This window comes from Hemiscyllium ocellatum, chromosome 7 (genome assembly GCF_020745735.1).
Source record: "Hemiscyllium ocellatum isolate sHemOce1 chromosome 7, sHemOce1.pat.X.cur, whole genome shotgun sequence".
In the NCBI taxonomy this organism is placed as follows: domain Eukaryota; kingdom Metazoa; phylum Chordata; class Chondrichthyes; order Orectolobiformes; family Hemiscylliidae; genus Hemiscyllium; species Hemiscyllium ocellatum.
This window is the reverse complement of record NC_083407.1, coordinates 83,258,727-83,280,139: the sequence shown is the minus strand read 5'-3', so window position 1 is coordinate 83,280,139 and position 21,413 is coordinate 83,258,727. Positions and strand designations below refer to the sequence as shown.

The 21,413-nt window shown below is 41.8% G+C and overlaps 1 protein-coding gene across 1 annotated transcript in view; it reads left to right on the top strand.

The window, feature by feature from the left end:
* Window positions 1-21,413, top strand: part of dnah7 (dynein, axonemal, heavy chain 7) — a 343,519-nt gene that overhangs the window by 230,523 nt on the left and 91,583 nt on the right. The gene's annotated exons all lie outside the window — the stretch shown is intronic.

Sequence of the window (21,413 nt, the reverse complement as noted above, 5' to 3'; positions counted from 1 at the left end):
GTGGCCTAACCAATGTCCTATACAGCCGCAACATGACCTCCCAACTCCTGTACTCAATACTCTGACCAATAAAGGAAAACATACCAAATGCCTTCTTCATTATCCTATCTACCTGCCACTCCACTTCCAAGAAGCTATGAACCTGCACTCCAAGGTCTCTTTGTGCAGCAACACTCCCTAGGACCTTACCATTAAGTGTATAATTCCTGCTAAGATTTGCCTTCCCAAAATGCAGCACCTCACATTTATCTGAATTAAACTCCATCTGCCACTTCTCAACCCATTGACCATCTGGTCCAGATCCTGTTGTAATCTGAGGTAATCATCTTCGCTGTCCACTACACCTCCAATTTTGGTGTGATCTGCAAACTTACTAACTGTACCTCTTATGTTCACATCCAAATCATTTATGTAAATGACAAAAGTAGAGGGCCCAGCACCGATTCTTGTGACACTCCACTGGTCACAGGCCTCCAGTCTGAAAAACAACCTTCCACCACCACCCTCCGTCTTCTACCTTTGAGCCAGTTCTGTATCCAAATGACTAGTTCTCCCTGTATTGCATGAGATCTATCCTTGCTAATCAGTCTCCCATGGGGAACCTTGTCGAATGCCTTACTGAAGTCCATATAGATCACGTCTACTTCTCTGCCCTCATCAATCTTCTTTGTTACTTATTCAAAAAACTCAATCAAGTTTGTAAGACATGATTTCCCATGCACAAAGCCATGTTGACTATCCCTAATCAGTCCTTGCCTTTCCAAAAACATGTACATCCTATCCCTCAGGATTCTCTCCAACAAGTTGCCCACCACTGAGGTCAGGCTCACCAGTCTATAGTTCCCTTGCTTGTCTTTACTGCCCTTCTTAAACAGTGGCACCACGTTTGCCAACCTCCAGTCTTCTGGCACCTCACCTGTGACTATCAATGATACAAATATCTCAGCAAGAGGCCCAGCAATCACTTCTCTAGCTTCCCACAGAGTTCTGGGGTACACTTGATCAAGCCCTGGGGATTTATCCACCTTTAACCGTTTCAAGACTTCCAGCACTTCCTCCTCTGTAATCTGGACATTTTGCAAGATGTCACATCTATTTCCCTGCAGTTTATATCTTCCATATCCTTTTCCACAGTAAACACTGATGTGGGTGGCACGGTGGGACAGTAATTAGCATTGCTGCCTCACAGCGCCAGTAATTAGAATGGATGCCCTGGAATAATTAGAATGGATGCCCTGGAAATATGCAGGGAAGAGGTTTTGGGAATATTGGAAAGGATGAATATAGATAAGTCTCCTGGGCCTGATGGCATTTACCCCAGGATCCTATGGGAAGCTAGGGAGGAGATAGCAGAGCCATTGGCCTGGATTTTTATGTCGTCATTGTCAACGGGAATAGTACCAGAGGACTGGAGGATAGCGAATGTGGTCCCATTGTTCAAGAAAGGGAGTAGGGATAGCCCTAGTAACTATAGGCCAGTGAGTCTGACTTCAGTGGTGGGCAAAGTCTTAGAGAGAATGGTAAGGGATAAGATTTATGAACATCTGGGTAGGAATAACGTGATCAGGGATAGCCAGCATGGTTTTGTGAAGGGCAGGTCGTGCCTCACAAACCTTATTGAGTTCTTTGAGAAGGTGACTAAGGAAGTGGATGAGGGTAAAGCAGTAGATGTTGTGTATATGGATTTTAGTAAGGCGTTCGATAAGGTTCCCCATGGTAGGCTAATGCTAAAACTTCGGAGGTATGGCATTGAGGATACATTAGAGGTTTGGATTAGGAATTGGCTGGCTGGAAGGAGACAGAGGGTAGTAGTTGATGGATTATGTTCATCTTGGAGCGCAGTTACTAGCGGTGTACCACAAGGATCTGTTTTGGGACCATTGCTTTTTGTTATCTTTATAAATGATCTAGAGGAAGGACTTGAAAGCTGGGTAAGCAAGTTTGCGGATGACACAAAAGTCGGTGGAGTTGTGGATAGTGAGGAAGGAAGTGGTAGGTTACAGCGGGATATAGATAAGTTGCAGAGCTGGCCGGAAATGTGGCAAATGGAATTCAATGTAGCTAAGTGCGAAGTCGTTCACTTTGGTAGGAATAACAAGATGATGGATTACTGGGCTAATGGTAGGCTACTTGGTAGTGTGGATGAGCAGAGGGATCTTGGTGTCCATGTACACAGATCTCTGAAAGTTGCCACCCAGGTAAATAGTGCTGTGAGGAAGGCATATGGTGTACTGGGCTTTATTGGTAGAGGAATTGAGTTCCGGAGTCCTTGAGGTCATGTTGCAGTTGTATAAGACTCTGGTGAGGCCTCATCTGGAGTATTGTGTGCAGTTTTGGTCGCCATACTATAGGAAGGATGTGGAAGCTTTAGAACGAGTGCAGAGGAGGTTTACCAGGATGTTGCCTGGAATGGTAGGAAAATCTTATGAGGAAAGGCTGAGGCATTTGGGGCTGTTCTCATTGGAGAAGAGAAGGTTTAGGGGAGATCTGATAGAAGTGTATAAGATGATTAGGGGTTTAGATAGGGTAGATACTAAGAACCTTTTACCGCTAATGGAGTCAGGTGTTACTAGGGGACATAGCTTTAAATTAAGGGGTGGTAGGTATAGGACAGATGTTAGGGGTAGATTCTTCACACAGCGGGTTATGAGTTCATGGAATGCCCTGCCCGTATCAGTGGTGAACTCTCCTTCTTTATGGTCATTTAAGCGGGCATTGGATAGGCATTTGGAAGTTATTGGGCTAGTATAGGTTAGGTAGGATTCGGTCGGCGCAACATCGAGGGCCGAAGGGCCTGTACTGCGCTGTATCCTTCTATGTTCTATGTTCTAGACCCAGGTTCAATTCCCGCCTCAGGCGACTGACTGTGTGGAGTTTGCACGTTCTCCCCGTGTCTGCGTGGGTTACCTCCGGGTGCTCCGGTTTCCTCCCAGAGTTCAAAGATGTGCAGGTCAGGTGAATTGGCCATGCTAAATTGCCCATAGTGTTAGGTAAGAGGCAAATGTACGGGTATGGGTGGGTTACGCTTCGGCAGGTTAGTGTGGACTTTTGGGCCGAATGGCCTGTTTCCACACTGTAAGTAATCTAATCAAAATATTCATTTAGTATCTCCCCCATTTTACGTGGCTCCACACAAACGCTGCCTTTGAGGGGCCCTATTCTCTCCCTAGTTACCCTTTTGTCCTTAATATATTTGTAAAAACCTTTTGGATTCTCCTTAATTCTATTTTCCAAAGCTATCTCATGTCCCCGTTTTGCCCTCCTGATTTCCCTCTTAAGTATACTCCTACTTTCTTTATACTCTTCTGAGTATTCACTCGATCTATCCTGTCTATACCTGACATATGGTTCCTTCTTTTTCTTAACCAAACCCTCAATTTCTTTAGTCATCCAGCATTCCCTATACCTACCAGCCTTCCCTTTCACTCTAACCGGAATATACTTTCTCTGGATTCTTGTTATCCCATTTCTGAAGGCTTCCCATTTTCCAGCCGTCCCTTTACCTGCGAACATCTGCCTCTAACCAGCTTTTGAAAGTTCTTGTCTAATTCCGTCAAAATTGGCCTTTCTCCAATTTAGAATTTCAACTTGTGGATCTGGTCTATCCTTTTCTGTCACTATTTTAAAACGAATAGAATTATGGTCGCTGGCCCCAAAGTGCTCCCCCACTGACACCTCAGTCACCTGCCCTGCCTTATTTCCCAAGAGTAGGTCAAGTTTTGCACCTTCTCTAGTAGGTACATCCACATACTGAATCAGAAAATTATCTTGTACACAGTTAAGAAATTCTTCTACATCTAAACCTTTAATCCTATGGCAGTCCCAGTCAATGTTTGGAAAGTTAAAATCCCCGACCATAACTACCCTATTATTCTTACAGATAGCTGAAATCTCCTTACAAGTTTGTTTCTCAATTTTCCTCTGACTATTGGGGATATAATACAATCCTAATAAGGTGATCATCCCTTTCTTATTTCTCAGTTCCACCCAAATAACTTCCCTGGATGGATTTCCGGGAATATCCTCCCTCAGTGCAGCTGTAATACTATCCCTTATCAAAAATGCCACTCCCCCTCCTCTCTTGCCTCCCTTTCTATCCTTCCTGTAGCATTTGTATCTTGGAACAGTAAGCTGCCAGTCCTGCCCATCACTGAGCCATGTTTCTGTAATTGCTATGATATCCCAGTCCCTTGTTCCTAACCATGCCCTGAGTTCATCTGCCTTCCCTGTTAGGACCCTTGCATTGAAGTAAATGGAGTTTAGTTTATTAGTCCTATCTTGTCCCTGCCTGTCCTGACTGTTGGCTCACTTCTGTTCTCAGCTGTACCCGTTCTCAGATTGATTTCTTTCCTCACTATCTCGCTGGGTCCCAATTCCCCACCTTATTAGTTTAAATCCTCCCAAGCTGTTCTAGCAAATTTCCCTGCCAGTATACTAGTCCCCTCCCAATTTAGGTATAATCTGTCCTTCTTGAACAGGTCACTTACAGCCCAAAAGAGAATCCATTGATCCAAAAATGTGAAACCTTCTCCCATACACCAGCTCCTCAGCTATGCATTCATCTGCTCTATCCTCCTATTTCTGCCCTCACTAGTCGTAGCACTGGGAGTGATCCAGATATTAATACCCTTGAGGACCTCCTTTTTAAATTTCTGCCTAACTCTCTGTAATCTCCCTTTAGAATCTCAACCTTTTCCCTTCCAATGTTTTTGACGTAAATATTTTGTTTTTATTTTTCTTGCTAGCTTTTTCCTCATACTCCACTTTCTCATTTTTTGCTCTTGCTTTGGTTTCTAACATCTTATTTGCAATCTTATTTGCTCCTAATTATCTTGACAGGTCTTTACATCCTTTCTACATTTGGATAACATCCTGATCATCCTTGGCCAGTACATCTTTCTCATAGTCTTTGTTTCTCAAAGGAATATATTTTTTGTTGGCAGTTATGAAATATCTGTCACTGTTTCTCCATCTTACAGTTTAATCTATTTTCTCAGTCTGAGACTTTCTTGCCCTCCACTAAGTTCCATACCATATCTAGTTCCTGACTGAGTTCCAGAGGGTCAATTATGGGCAGACCCTCTTAAAAGATAAAGGACAACAATCACAGTATGACTGGGCACAGATGCAGGCCTCGGGAATTGCAAGGAAGAAAGCTCTACTTAGACAAGGAGTACAGCTATACTCTCACATGCTGGAATTACAGAAGCAGTTCATGGTCATGGGGTGAGAACGGAGAAATCCATTCAGGTACTGTGCACTTCTGCATTGAGAAAGCATGGCCAACCTCAAGGGAACTATTTGGGACTTTTGTATATCACACTGTGCAGCATAGTCAATGATACTGGTGATGCAGAAATAGTTTGAATGGATGCCAGTTTTGATCTAGTTTGATCAGGTGATCCCTCCTGCCATCCCGAGTGCTAGCTAAGGGCTGAGGCAGTCACTGAAGAGGATAATGATGCCACCTGCCACAGGACCCCAGGAACATCATCGGCTCCTTTGGTCCATCTTACTAATTCCTGTGCAGTCATGCTGAGTAATGGAGACTGTGTCCCTAGAATGGCATCTGGGCGGTAGCCTCTGCACGTCAATAATGAGGATGACTACTTGGTCTATCTCAGCTATAACTGAGGTGAGCCTCTACTTCATCTGAGATAATGGAGGGAGAACTGAAGAGAAGTAGCAAAGAGTTGCAGCCATCCTATTAGGCAATACAGTGAATGGCTGAGTTTGCCTAACATGTATGCCATAATGTGAGATTGACACTTGTGTGATTGAACATTAATGGATATTGTTGATAAGAAAGGACTTGTTTTTGGAGTTTATACAGACTTGAGGTTGGGTTCCATGTGATCTGACATCATTTATGGTGTTGTGGACTAGGCCAGACCACTCAAAACATTCTTAAGCAGGCAGCCCAGACCATAACTTTGCAATTTGTTTCGGTAAGTGTACTGTGAAAATTACCCGGATTAAGTTAGTGAGGTTGACTACCAGGTTAAAAACAGACAAAAGTTTATTCACAAAATTGCACAATGAAACACAAAGAACAGAATAAAGAACCCCTACAGAACTCAGTCTATCCAAACTAGACTTAATTATGCTGTTCCGAATACATACAACAGTCCCAATAAGCAAACCCCCTTAGAAACCAATATAAGTGAATGGAACAGATGCTTACAGGTTGTAGTTAGATGGTCAGAGAGAGAGACAGTTTGTTTCCACGCAGCTCTCTGTTGAACTCCCAACCAGTTCTGGACTGAACTAAACTACTCAGTGAGAGAGCTCCCCTTTCTTCTACAGATCACTTCTAAAACATGATCACCTTGGCCTGAAGTCTCATCTGTTTACATATAAACAAAAGGCCTCTCAAAATCTTTTTCATCTCTGCACCAAACCAGTCTGATCGGTTGATTACCCTTCTGAAAAAAATCAAAGACAGAGTATCCTTGATTCAAGGAACAGCTTTTAGAAATTAAAGGGCTAGTGTTGTGGCAATGGTGCAGGTGCTTTCATGCATGCTCACAGCCATACATAGAGTAAAAGCATAATTCAACTTACTCTGTATTTGCTCCCCCAAATTCTTTTACTGGACCCCTCTTTAAGATCATTATTTAACCATGAGTATTTAACTCCTTTTGTGTGACCTTGATCCTTAGTGGCATCTATTTCTTGTACTGCTGGAGATTAAAGTGGTCTAACTTTATATTTTCAAATAGTGTATTGATATATTCTATTGCTGCTTTGGAAACTATTTGAAAAGGCCTACGTTATGGGTTGCATGACATTCTGCCTTGCAAAACTATCACCAATGTAGAATTTTCCTTGCACAATGCAAACCAATGGTTAGAACAGTGCCATTTTCTCACTACAGTTGCTGTCTCACCAGCCTGTTGATAGGCATTTGATTAATAAACTGGACTAAATCGGAGTTAGCAGTCTGACTCCAGGAACATTGCGTGTCTTCATGGATGAAAAGCCTGTTTTCATTGTGAAGTTCAGCCTGTCTGGTATACTACACTGCTGTTTGTAATATGAGGTCATCTTTATTCTGTAAATACTTTGACAGACCTTCATCTTGTACTGCCACTACACAGTAGTCCCAATTTAACTCTTCTTTAAGATTTCCGTATTATCTGTGAAGCAGTATACTGTATATTGTTTATGAAGGAGTCAGTAGTTTCCTTGTCCCTTGCTTGCATAGCTTAAACTTTTCCTAGTCTACAATAGGGTTTCTTTATAAAATTAATATACAAGTTGAAGGCTTGAATTACAAGACCCTATTTTACAGTTTTTTTCTCCCTGTGTCTGTGTAACTTTCTTCCGGGACCCTTCGGTTTCCTCCCACAATCCGAAGATGGAGCGTGTCCAGCGGAGATTCACACGGATGATCCCTGGAATGGTTGGTCTAACATACGAGGAACGGCTGAGGATCCTGGGATTGTTTTCATTGGAGTTTAGAAGATTAAGGGGAGATTTAATAGAAACTTACAAGATAATACATGGCTTGGAAAGGGTGGATGCTAGGAAATTGTTTCCGTTAGGCGAGAAGACTAGGGCCCGTGGACACAGCCGAAGAATTAGAGGGGGTCAATTCAGAACAGAAATGCGGAGACATTTCTTCAGCCAGAGAGTGGTGGGCCTGTGGAATTCCTTGCCGCAGAGTGCAGTGGAGGCTGGGATGCTAAATGTCTTCAAGGCAGATATTGATAAATTCTTGATGTCACAAGGAATTAAGGGTTACGGGGAAAATGCTGGTAAGTGGAGTTGAAATGCACATCAGCCATGATTGAATGGTGGAGTGGACTCGATGGGCTGAATGGCCTTACTTCCACTCCTATGTCTTATGGTCTTAAGTTAGGTGAATTGGCCATGCTAAATTGCCCATAGTGTTCAGGGATGTGTAGATTAGTCCATTAGTCAGGGGTAAATGTAGAGTAATGGAGAATGGGTTTGGGTGGAATACTCTTCGGAGGGTTGGTGTTTACTTGTTGGCCTGAAGGGATTCTAAAATTTTAAGATATTATCTGGCACAGCTGCTAAAGGGAGGACGACGCAACCATGGCTGACCAGGAAGTCAGAGACAGTATCCAGGCAAAAGAGAAAGGATACAGTGTAGTGACGATTAGTGGGAAGTCAGAGGTTTGGGAAACCTTTAAAAATCAGCAGGGGATAACTTAAAAAACAGTAAGGAGAATAAGATGAAACATGAGATAAGCTAGCTAGAAATATAAAAGAAGATTGCAAGAGATTTTTTAGGTATGCACATGGCACTGATGGAAAATTGGGCCAGAGAAGTAGTAATGGAGAAAAAGAAATGGTGAAAGAACAGAATTGGCATTTTGTATCTGTCTTTAGAGTGGAAGACACCAGCACCATACCAGAACTCCAAGAAGAGCTGGGGCAGAGATGAGTATAGTGGCCATCATGAGGGAGAAGGTGTTGGGGAAGCTGAAAAGTCTGAAGGTGGAGAAATGATCCAGACCTGATGGACTACACCCAGAGTTCTAAAAAAGATAACTGAGGAGATCGTGGATCGTCTGTGGTAATCTTACAAGAATCATTGGAGGACTGGAAAGTGTCTAATGTAACATCCCTGCTTAAGAAGGGAAGAAGGCAAGAGGCAGGAAGTTGTTGATAAGACTTAGAGTCCATTATTAAGGGTAGGGTTGTGAAGTACTTGCAAATGGGTAGTAATAGTGTTGAGTCAGCATGGCTTCATCAAGGGAGATCATTCCTGATAAATCTATTAGAATGTTTTGAGGAGATAACAATCAAGTTAGACAAAAGAGAGCTGGTGGATGAGATCTATTTGAATTTCCAGAAGGCCTTTGATGAGGTGCCACACAGGAGGCTGCTAAATAAGAAAAGAGCCCATGGTGTTAGGGGCAAGATACTTGCATGGATAAAGATTTGACTAACTGGCAAAAGGCATAGAGTAAGGATAAAGAGGTCTTTTTCAGGATGTCAGCTGATGACTGTGGTTCCACAGGGTCACTGTTGGGATCACAATTATTCACATTTTCCATTAGTGATCTGGACAATGGAAACGAGGGCATTGTTGCTAAGTTTGTAGCTGACACAAAGATAGGTGGAAGGACAGGTAGTGTTGAGAAGGTGGAGAGACTGCAGAAGGACTTGGAGAGGGAGTGAAGGATTCACTGATAGAATACACTATGGGAAAACGTGAGATTATGCACTTTGGTGGGAAGAATAGAAGCATAGACTGTTTTCTGAATAAAGAAAGGCTTTGGAAATCTGAAGCACAAAGCGTCTGAGATGTCTTAGTTCAGAATTCTCTTAAAGTTAACATGCAGGTACAATGGGCAGATAGCAAGGCAAATACAATGTTTGCATTCATTTTGAGAGGGCTAGAATATAAGAACAAAGATGTCCTGCTGAGGCTATATAAGATTCTGATCAGCTTGCATTTGGACCATTGTGAATAGTTTTGGCTCCATACCTAAGGAAGGATATACTGATGTTGGAAGGAGTCCAGACGACATTTACAAGAATGATCCCAGCTGAGATATAAGAGTCTTGTTATATGATAAGTGGTTGAGGACTCTTGGTTTGTACTTGGTCGAGTTTAGAATGGTGAGAGGGAATCTGATTGAAACTTACAGAACTGAGAGGCCTAGGTAGAATGGACATAGAGAAGATGTTTCCACTATAGGAGATACTAGGACGAAGGGCACAGCCTCAGAGTGAACAGACAATCCTTTAGAACCAAGGTAAGGAGGAATTTCGTTAGCCAGAGGATGGCTCATTTGTGGAATTCATTGCCAGAAAGGCTGTGGAGGCCAAGTCACTGAGTGTATTTAAGACAGAGATAGGTTCTTGGTTAGCAAGGGGATCAAAGGTTACAGAGAGAAGGCAGGACAATGGGTTTGAATGACATATCGACCACAATCAAATGGCAGAGCAGACTCGATGGGCCAAATAGCCCTAATTCTACTCTTGTATCTGATGGTCTAAGCCCATCACTCATGAGCACATACCATAGCTGAGCTTCACTTCAGGTGTTTCTCCCACTTCTAGATATGGATCGCTTAATTGACCTAGTGGTTTACCATCGCTGAGCTTCACTTTGAGCTTTTCTTTCCTGCCTTCAATTCTGTGGGTCTGGTCATTGTTACCGCCATGTAGTAATGTGAGGTCCATGTTCAAATGAGTGAACATTAACAATCTTTATTAAACATAACTGTATGCAAAGAATTGTGATAGAGGGCATTTTTAATGGAGCTCTGCATTTGTAGACTCCAGTTCCTTGTCATAAGGTCAAGCAACACAGCAACGAATCCTTCAGTCCAAACAATCCATGCTATCCATAATCCTCATTTAAATTAGCCCCACCTGCCTGCATTTGGCCCACATCTTTCCAAACATTTCTTATTCATGTACTTATCCAAACATCTTTTAAACATTGTAACTGTACCCACAACCACCACTTCCTCTGGAAGTTCATTCCGCTCACTGACCACTGCGTGTGTAAAAATGTTTCCCCTCATGTATTTTTTAAATTTTTCTCCTCTCGCCATAACAGTATGCCCTCTGGTCTTGCAATCTCCAACCCCAGGGAAAAGGCACCTGCCAGTCACCTGATCTAAACTCCTCTTGCTTTTGTAAATCTCTATAAGGTCACTCTTCAACCTTCTATGCTGCAGTGAAAAAAATCCCAGCCTATCTAGCCTATCTTTGTATCCCAAATCCTTCATTCCCAGCAACATCCTTGTAAGCCTTTTCTGAACTTTCTCTAGCTTAACACATTATTCCACACAGGGTAACCAGAACTGGACACAGCACTTTCCAGAAAAGGCCTCACCAACATCCTGTACAACCTCAACATTATGTCCCAACTCCTATATACAAATGTCCAAGCAATGAAGGCAAGCATGCTAAATACCTTCCTAACTGCCCTGTCTGCATGTGATGCAAGCTTCAAAGAAATATGTACATGAACCCCTTGGTCTCTCTGTTCATTAGGCTGTTACTGTTGGAATGCTGTGTGCAATTCTGGACTCCCTCCTATAAGAAGGATATTGTGAAACTTGAAAGGGTTCAGAAAAGATTTACAAGAATGTTGCTTGGGTTGGAGCACTTGAGCTATAGGGAGAGGCTGAATAGTTTGGGGTTTTGGAGTGTCATATGCTGAGGGGTGACCTTATGAAAGTTTATACAATCATGAGGGGCATAGATTGGGTAAATAACCAAGGTTGTTTCCCCAGAGTGAGGGAGGTCAAAACTAGACGGCATAGGTTTAGGATAAGAGGTGGAGGATTTAAAAGGGATCTAAAGGGCAACTTTTTCATGCACACAACAGTGCATGTATGGAATGAGCTGCAAGAGGAAGTGGGGGAGAATAGTACAATTACAATATTTAAATGGCATCTGGATGGGTATATGCATCTGGAAGGGTTTGGAGGGATATGGGCTAAATGCTGACAAATGGGACTAGATTTATTTAGGCTACCTGGTCAGCATGAATAAGTTGGATCAAAGGGTCTGATTCCATGTTGTATATTTCTATGCCTTTAAGACTCTATAGCAATATTTGTTTTTATTTGTACAAGCAGCCCTACTTTTAATTGTATAAGTACTGGCCTTGTTTATATTACCACAATACATTACCTTGTATTTATCCAAACTAACTCCATCTGACACTTCTCAGTCCATTGACCCAATTGATTAAGATCGTGTCTGCGTGGGTTTCCTCCGGTGCTCCAGTTTCCTCCCACAGTCCAAAAATGTGCAGGTTAGGTGAATTGGCCATGCTAAATTGCCCATCGTGTTAGGTGAAGGGGTAAATGTAGGGGAATGGGTCTGGGTGGGTTGCTTTTTGGAGGGTCAGTGTGGACTTGTTGGGCTGAAGGGCCTGTTTCCACATTGTAAGTAATCTAATCTAATCTAATCTCTTTGTAATCTTACATAACATTCTTCAATGTCCACTTACTACCAATCTTGGTGTCATCTGCAAACTTACCAACCAAGCCTAAATTCTCATCTAAATCATTTATATAAATGACAAGCAAAAGTGGACCCAGGACTGAACCCTATGGAACACTACTGGTAAAGGCTGCCAGACAAAAAAACAACCCTCAATCACCACTCTTTGTCTCAATGCCATAAAGCCAATTTTGTATCCAGATGGCAAGCTCACACTGAATCTCATGCGATCTAACTTTACTAATTAATCTACCATGTGGAACCTTATTCAAAGGCTTTACTAAAGTCCAAGTAAACAACACCCATCACTTTGCCCTCATCAATCATCTTGATTGCTTGCTCAAAAATCTGTCAAAATAGTGAAGATGATTTCCCTTGCATAAAACCATGCTGACTATCCCTAATCAGTCCATGCCTCTTCAAGTGCATGTCAATCCTAGCTTTCACCTCCAACAACTCACCCATCACAGTCTATAGTTACAAGGCTTGTCCTTACAACCCCTTCTTAAACAAGGCATAACATTAGCCACTCTCTAGTCATCTGGCACCTCACCCTAAGAAATAGATGACACAAATATTTCTACAAAGGGCCCTGCAATTTCCTCCCTAACTTCCCAAAACATCCTGAGATATACTAGATCAGGTCCCAGAGATGTATATTTTCTAAGTCCAGCACTTCCTTTTCTGTGATGTAAACGGTTTTCAAAACATCAGTACTTATTTGTCTGAGTTCTCTATCCTCCATTTCTTTCTCCATAGTAAATGCGATATATTCATTTAATATTGCCCCCATCTCCTGAGGTTCAATGTAAACATGACCTCTTTGATTTTTAACGGGCCTAACTCTCTCTCTAGTTGCTCTCATGCTCTTAATGTATTTGTAGAGTCTCTTTGGATTATCCTTAACTTTATCTGCCGAAGCTATTTCATATCTATTCTTTGCCCTCCTGATCTCCCTCTTAAGAATGTTCCTGCACTCTTTATACTGTTCATTTGAACTAAGGTATCTATACCTAATAGATGATTTTTTAATTCTAGATTAGAGCCTCAATATCTTTATTCATCCATTGTCCCTTAATCCTACCAACATTACCTTTCACTCTAACACGAACTCACATTATCACACTTTTGAAAGCCTCCCACTTATCAGATGTCCTTTTACCTGCGAACAGTCTACTTAAATCAGTTTTTGTAAGTTCTTGTCTCATACCATTAAAATTTGCTTTACTCCAAGTAAAATCTAACTTTTATGACAAAAGGCCAATTAGACTCGAAATATCAGCTCTTTTCTCTCCTTACAAATGTTGCCAGACCTGCTGAGGTTTTCCAGCATTTTCTCTTTTGGTTTCAGATTCAAGCATCTGCAGTAATTTGCTATTATCATTTGACAGTAGCCATACTTAGAGTAAAGATATAATTCCCTTACTCTATATTGTAAATGTGAACATTTTCTGTTTTTTGCAACACAATGTAAGTATTGATACATGGCACTAAATGTAAATTTCCCTTCACCATTGAGATGGGAAGAGAGGGATGAAGTAGTGAAGTGGATAAAACATCTTTGAATGGTACAGTAAAACCTCTGAACAGATGTGCATCCTCAACTGGTGGTAAGAGTGGATCTATTTAGAACAAAGAACAAAGGGTATTACAGCACAGGAAAAGGTCCGTCACTTCTCCAAGCCTGTGCTGATCCAAATCCTCTATCTAAACCTGTCAGCTATTTTTTAAGGATCTGTATCCCTCTGCTCCCTGCCCAATTCATGTACCTGTCTACATCTTAAATGACACTATCATGCCTGCTTCTACCACTTCCACTGGCAACGCGTTCTAGGCACTCACCATTCACTGCATAAAGAACTTTCCACACATATCTCCCTTAAACGTTTCCCTCTCACCTTGAATTCATTACCTCTCGTAATTGAGTCCCCCACTCTTGGAAAAAGCTTCTTGCTATCCACTCTGTCTATACCTCTCATGATTTCGTAGACCTCAATCAGATCCTCCCTCAACCTCTGTCTTTCTAATGAAAATAATCCTAATCTACCCCACCTCTCTTCGTAGCTAGCACTCTCCATATACGGCAACACCCTGGTGAACATCCTCTGCATCCTCACGAAAGCATCTACATCCTTTTGGTAATGTGGCAACCAGAACTGTACACAGTATTCCAAAAGTGGTCTAACCAAAGTCCTAAGCAATTTTAACATAACCTGTCAACTCTTGTACTCAATATCCCATCCAATGAAGGAAAACATTCCGTATGCCTTCTTGACCACTCTATCGGCCTGTCTCGCCACCTTCAGGGAACAATGGACCTGAACACCCAGATTAATTTTCTCCAGAATGTTTCCATTTACTGTATATATCACTCTTGAATTGGATCTTCCACATTTGCCCCAGATTGAACTCCATCTGCCATTTCTCTGCCCAACTCTCCAACCTATTTATATTCTGCTGCATTCTCTGAGATTGATGAGGGCAGAGCAGTAGATGTGATCGATATGGATTTCAGTAAGGCATAAGACAAGGTTCCCCATGGGAGACTGATTAGCAAGGTTAGATCTCATGGAATACAGGGAGAACTAACCATTTGGATACAGAACTGGCTAAAAGGCAGAAGACAGAGGGTGGTGGTGGAAGGTTGTTTTTCAGACTGGAGGCCTGTGACCAGTGAAGTGCCACAAAGATTGGTGCTGAGTCCTCTACTTTTTGTCATTTACTTAAATGATTTGGATGCGAGCATAAGAGGTACAATTCGCAAGTTTGCAGATTACACCAAAATTGGAGGTGTAGTGGACAGTGAAGAGGGTCACCTCAGATTACAATAGCATCTGGACCAGATGGGCCAATGGGCTGAGATGTGGCAGATGGAGTTTAATTCAGATAAATGCGAGGTGCTGCATTTTGGGAAAGCAAATCTTAGCAGGACTTATACGCTTAATGGTAAGGTCCTAGGGAGTGTTGCTGAACAAAGAGTCCTTGGAGTGCCGGTTCATAGCTTCTTGATAGGATAGTGAAGAAGGCGTTTGGTAAGCTTTCCTTTATTGGTCAGAGTACTGAGTACAGGAGTTGGGAGGTCATGTTGTGACTGTACAGGACATTGGTTAGGCCACTGTTGGAATATTGTGTGCAATTCTGGTCTCCTTCCTATCGGAGAGATGTTGTGAAACTTGAAAGGGGGTTCAGGAAAGATTTACAAGGATGTTGCCAGGGTTGGAGGATCTGAGCTATACGGAGAGGCTGAATAGGCTGGGGCTGTTTTCCCTGGAGCGTCCGAGGCTGAGGGGAGACCTTATAAAGCTTTACAAAATTATGAGGGGCATGGATAGGATAAATAGACAAAGTCTTCTCCCTGGGGTCGGGGAGTCCAGAACTAGAGGGCATAGGTTTAGGGTAAGAGGGGAAAGATATAAAAGAGAGCTAAGAGGCAGCTTTTTCACGCAGAGGGTGGTACGTGTATGGAATGAGCTGTCAGAGGATGTGGTGGAAGCTGGTACAATTGCAACATTGAAGAGGCATATGGATAGGTATATGAATAGGAAGGGTTTGGAGGGATATGGGCTGAGTGCTGGCAGGTGGGACTAGATGGGTTGGGATATCTGGTCGGCATGGACAGGTTGGACCGAAGGGTCTGTTTCTATGCTGTACATCTCTATGACTCTATGACAGTCCCCTTCACTATCTGCTACTCAACCAATCTTAGTGTCATCTGCAAACTTGCTAATCAGGCCAGCTATACCTTCCTCCAGATCATTTATATATATCACAAACAACAGTGGTCCCAGTACAGATCCCTGGGAACACCACTGATCACAGTTCTCCATTTTGAGAAACTCCCTTTCCACTATTGCTCTCTATATTCTGCTATCGAGCCAGTTTTCTATCCATCTAACTATTACACCCTGGACCCCATGTGATTTCACTTTCTCCATCAGCCTGTCATGGGGAACCTTATCAAATGCCTTCCTGAAGTCCATGTGTATGACATCTACAACCCTTCCCTCATCAATCAACTTTGTCAATTCTTCAAAGAATTCTATTAAGTTGGTAAGACATAACCTCCCCTGCACAATACCATGTTGCCTATCACTGACAAGCCCATTTTCTTCTAAATGTAAATAGATCCTATCTCTCAGGATCTTCTCCAGCAGCTTCCCTATCACTGAGGTCAGGCTCACCAGTCTATAATTACCTGGATAATTACATTTAAAACAAATGCACCTCAGACCATCTAACCCTTTATGTTCACCATCTGCTCCCTGCCTACTCTTCCCCTTAGTCACGCTGACTGTATTATCTAGTTCTTTACAGGCTTTAGTTACTACCTCTTCACTGGCTACTAAGCTCCTCATTTGGTTCTCATCCTCCTGCCACATTAGTTTAAACATTCCCAACTACATTAGCAAAAGCACCTCCGAGGACATTGGTTCTAGTCTGGCCCAGTTATAGACAGTCAATTTGTAATAGTCCCACCCCCCCCAGAACCGGACCCAATATCCCAAAAATCTGAACCACTCCCACCTGCATCATCTCTCAAGCCAGGCATTCATCCTGCCTATTCTTTAATTTCTACTCTGACGGAAATAACTAAAGTTCCATTATCCATTTGACAAATCCCTCCAATAATTTCTGGGTCCTCACCCTTACGTCTTTTCCTTAACGTAAATGAGCATTACCATTTTGGTTTTTGATCTTCCATGTATTTTTAGAAAGGCTACACCTCCATATATCTTTATGGAGATATGTGCATGTATAGGCTGAAGTTAGTGGGTTTCGAGGAGTGGGTTCGGAGAGAGTGTCCTTAGTTTAATGAGGCATACCTAACACCTTGCTACTGCTAGGGCATTTTGGCAGCTGTGGAATAAATCTTAAGCTTATGCTTCACTAAAGAAGTTGAAGCTCTTGTCAAGAGAAAGAGGAAGGCTTATGTGAGGATGAGGCAAGAAGGCTCGGTTAGGGGGCTCAAATGTTATAAGTTAGCTGGAAAAGATCTAAAGAGAGGGTTAAGAAGAGCCAGGAGGGGGCATGAGAAGTTGTTGGAGGATAGGATCAAGGAAAACAAAAGAATGACTAGAGTAGATTACTTACAGTGTGGAAACAGGCCCTTCGGCCCTACAAGTCCACACCGACCCACACCCCTACATTTACCCCTTACCTAACACTACGGGCAATTTAGCATGGCCAATTCACCTCACCCGCACATCTTTGGACTGTGGGAGGAAACCCACGCAGACACGGGGAGAACGTGCAAACTCCACACAGTCAATCGCCTGAGGCGGGAATTGAACCTGGGTCTCTGGCACTGTGAGGCAGCAGTGCTAACTACTGTGCCACCGTACCACCCAAACCACTGTGCCATCGTGCTGTAAGATTAAGGCCACTCAAATTCAGTATTGGAAAGTTGTGTGGAATCTGAGGACATAGGGGAAGTGCTTAATTAATACTATTCATCTTTATTTACATTGGAAAAGGGCAATGTTATTGAGAATATGGAGACACAGGCTATAAGATTGGATGGGATTGATGTTGACAAAGAGGAGATTTTACCAATTTTGGAAGATTTGAAAATAGCTAAGACCCTGGGGCCAGATGGGATTTATCTTTGATACTCTGGGAAGCCAAGGAGGAGATTGCAGAGCCTTTGGCTTAGATTTGTAAGTCATCATTGTCAACAGGAGTAGTGCTAGAAGACTGGAGGATAGTAAATGTTGTTCCCCTGTTTAAGAAGGGGAGTCGGGACAACCCTGGTAATTATATGCCTGTGAGCTTTACTTCGGTTGTGGGTAAGGTGTTGGAAAAGATTATAAGAGATGCAATTTATAATCATCTGGAAAGGAATAATTTGATTAGGAATAGTCAACATGGTTTTGTGAAGGGTAAGTCGTGACCCACAAACCTTACTGAGTTCTTTGAGAAGGTGACAAAACAGGCGGATGAAGGTAAGTCTGTTGATGTGGTTTATATGGACTTCAGTAAGGCTTTTGATGGGGTTTCACATGGTAGACTATTGCAGAAAATAAGGAGTTTCGGGATTAAAGGGGATTTAGCAATTTGGATCAGAAATTGGCTAGCTGAAAGAAGACAGAGGCTTGGTGGTTGATGATAAATGTTCAGCCTGGAGCTCAGTTACCAGTGGTGTGCTGCAAAGATCTGGTTTGGGGCCACTGCTGTTTGTCATTTTTATAACTGACCTGGAGGTGAGTGTAGAAGGATGCGTTAGTAAATTTGCAAATGACACTAAGTTAGACAAAGTTGCAGATAGTGTTGAAAGATGTTATGGGTTACAGAGAGACATAGATAAGATGCAGAGCTGGGCTGAGAAGTGGCAAATGGAGTTTAATGTGGAAAAGTGTGAGGTAGTTCACTTTGGCAGAAGTAACAGGAATGCAGAGTACTGGGCTAATGGTAAAATTCTTGGCACTGTAGATGAACAGAGAGATCTCAGTGTCCAGGTGCATAAATCCCCAAAAGTTTCCACCTAGATTGATAGGGTTATTAAGAAGGCATATGGTGTGTTGGCATCTATTGGTAGGAAGATTGGGTTCCGGAGCCACAAGGTCTTGTTTCAGCTGTACAAGACACTGGTAAGGCTGCACTTAGAGTATCGCGTGCAGTTCTGGTCGCCGTATTATAGGAAGGATGTGGAAGCTTTGGAAAGGGTTCAGAGGAGATTTACAAAGATGTTGCCAGGTATGGATGGAAGGTCTTAAGAGGAAAGGCTGTGGTAATTGATGCTGTTTTCATTGGAGAGAAGAAGGTTGAGAGGTGACTTAATTGAGATGTATAAGATAATCAAAGGATTAGATAGGGTGGACAGTGAGAGCCTTTTTCCTCAGATGATGAATGCTATCACGAAGGGACATAGCTTTAAATTGAGGGGTGATAGATTTAGGAGGGATATTAGGGGTAGTTTCTTAACACAGAGGGTAGTAGGAGCATGGAACGGTCTGCCTGCAATAGTAGTAGATTCGCTGACGTTAAGGGCATTTAAATAGGCATTGGACATACATATGGATAATAATGGAACGAGGTTGGTTAGATGGTCATCAGATTAATGATGACGCAACATTGAGGGCAAAAGGGCCTGTACTGTGCTGTAAAGTTCTATGTTCCTTGCTCTAAATGTAGGTGGCTTCTTTTACGTTCATTCATGGTAGGTGAGCTGGCTGGGTCAGCACTTATTGCCCATCCCTAGTTGCTCTTGAGAAGCTGGTGTGGTGAGCTGCCTTTTTGTACATTGCAGTCCATTTGGTGTAGGTAGACCCATAATGCCTTTGGGGAAGGAATTGACCCAATGACACTGAAGGAACACTGATAGATTTCCAAATCAGGATGGTGTTTGCCTTGGGGTGGAATATGAAGGCCATGGTCTTCCCATGTAGTACTTCTAGGTGGCAGTAGTCATAGATTTGGAAGGTGCTGTCAAAGGAGCCTTGGTGGATTTCTATCATGCATCTTGGAGATGTCACACACTTCAGCAATTGAGCATTGTGGGTGGAGGGTGTATGTTCCAATCTCATTATAAAATCATTAATTCACTTTTTAAAATAAATAACTATTCCAAAAAATGAATTATTCCAAAAAACAGTCAGTCAAAAACGCTATAGAGAAACCTGAGCCATAATGGTAGCTAATTACCTGTTCAATGGTCAGTAAGGACTTCCTGAAATGGCTAAGGTGGGCTTGCCCCAAGCTTTCCAGCTTCTGAAGGGTCCCCTGTTATCCTGATAAAGTTCTGCCATAGGTGTCATCACCATTCAGTGTTAGAGAATAAATGACAAGTAGAAACCGACTTGCATAGAAATAGTTAGCAATTAAGTAGGATTTAGGGTGACGGTTTTAGCAAGTGAGAGAAATTTCTAGATTTGCTTTCTGTGAGATGCCGTCATCAACTAGTATGCAGTAACATCACAAAAATATAATTAGTTTAATACATTATTGGACTCCTTGCCAGTTTTTCACTGGCCTAAACACGTTTATGAAATTGTCAGCACAGCAACTTCTGTTTAAAAAATAAAGCTATCACATACAACTAGGCAGAAGTTTAAAACATATCTTAATCTTTATCCTGTGAAATAACCATTAATTGGTAACTTATATTTTCAAATAAAAATATTCTCTCCAAAATGACATCTGAATTTTGCAAGGGAAGTAAGGGAAGCAATACATCTTGTCATGAAATTAGTCATTGCCCACAATGAAAATGAAAAATGTCCTGTCTTGAATATTAACATAAATTTGAAATAAATTGCAGGGGAACATTATTTGATAGATTTCTAAGATTTAAAACAAAATCAAGTTCTAGCAGTAGACCTTTCTCTATTATAAAATTAGCTTGCAAACTCTGAACATCTTTGAAAGATTTGCTGCATTGTATATGAACTGACATGCAGACTTGTGTGATACTTCACTGGGGTAAGGTGCTGGAAATTGAGCCCTGCTATTACTGGACTTGTCAAAAAAGCTAAAGTTGTCAAAATAAAGTGACAAAATTCCTGAATATATCTAACTTCCAGACCTAGGTTGATAGCATGGGCTATGTTTTGTACTTAATAAGATTTGCTGTTTATTTCAAGTGATTAGATTCCAGCTACAGATAAACAGTGATAAACCATCAGCATATAACTCTATAAATTAAAAACTTTTATCACCCTTTCAACACTTCCTTACTCGCATTCACACAGACAAACAAATGAACAGGAAAAAATAGGATCTGGGTGCGTAAAAAGTGGGAGACTGGAGTGGTTTCTACTAACGGATCAAGGAAATGATCCTTGTGCTGGTCAGAACGTTGCTTTTTTATTGTCTTTCTTTGGATGTTTCCACTGGTTCTCAAGTGACACAGGTGACTGATTAACTTATAAAAGGTGTCTGACTTAGCAGTTCAGTGTCACAGTTTACAACAACTGCTGAAGTAAAGATTAACTAGTTTTCTTCAGATTTAAAATGGCTTTTTACTGCAGAGGACAGAGCTTCTTTGCAGTTGGGATCAAAACATTTCTCTACCTCATTCCACCTCCTAGTTGTTCAGTTACCTGAGAACTTATCACAAGGTCATTGGCAAGCAAAAGGCTTTTGTCATCAATAATTAATCAGTTGTCCATTGACCATTTAATGTCTTGTTACCGTCCAGCTGCATCTGGATACAGAGCCCTTTGGTTTCGATTTGTTTGCAACCACTTCAATTACTGCTTTTTCAACAGCTGTTTACACAACGCTTGCCTTAAGTGTCAAGCCAGTTGCTTTTCAGAACATGCGTCATTCTTTAAACAATAGTTCTTTCACAATTCAACCCACAATTTTAAAAGAACACTAAAATATAAAGGCAATCTTTATACATGATGGAAATTTTTGATTTTACATATGACATGAAGCAGATAATCTATAAAAATAACACTAGCTTACTTATAGTTGCATTTTTAAATATATCTTTTAATCTTTAATTTATTTTTCAACACTTG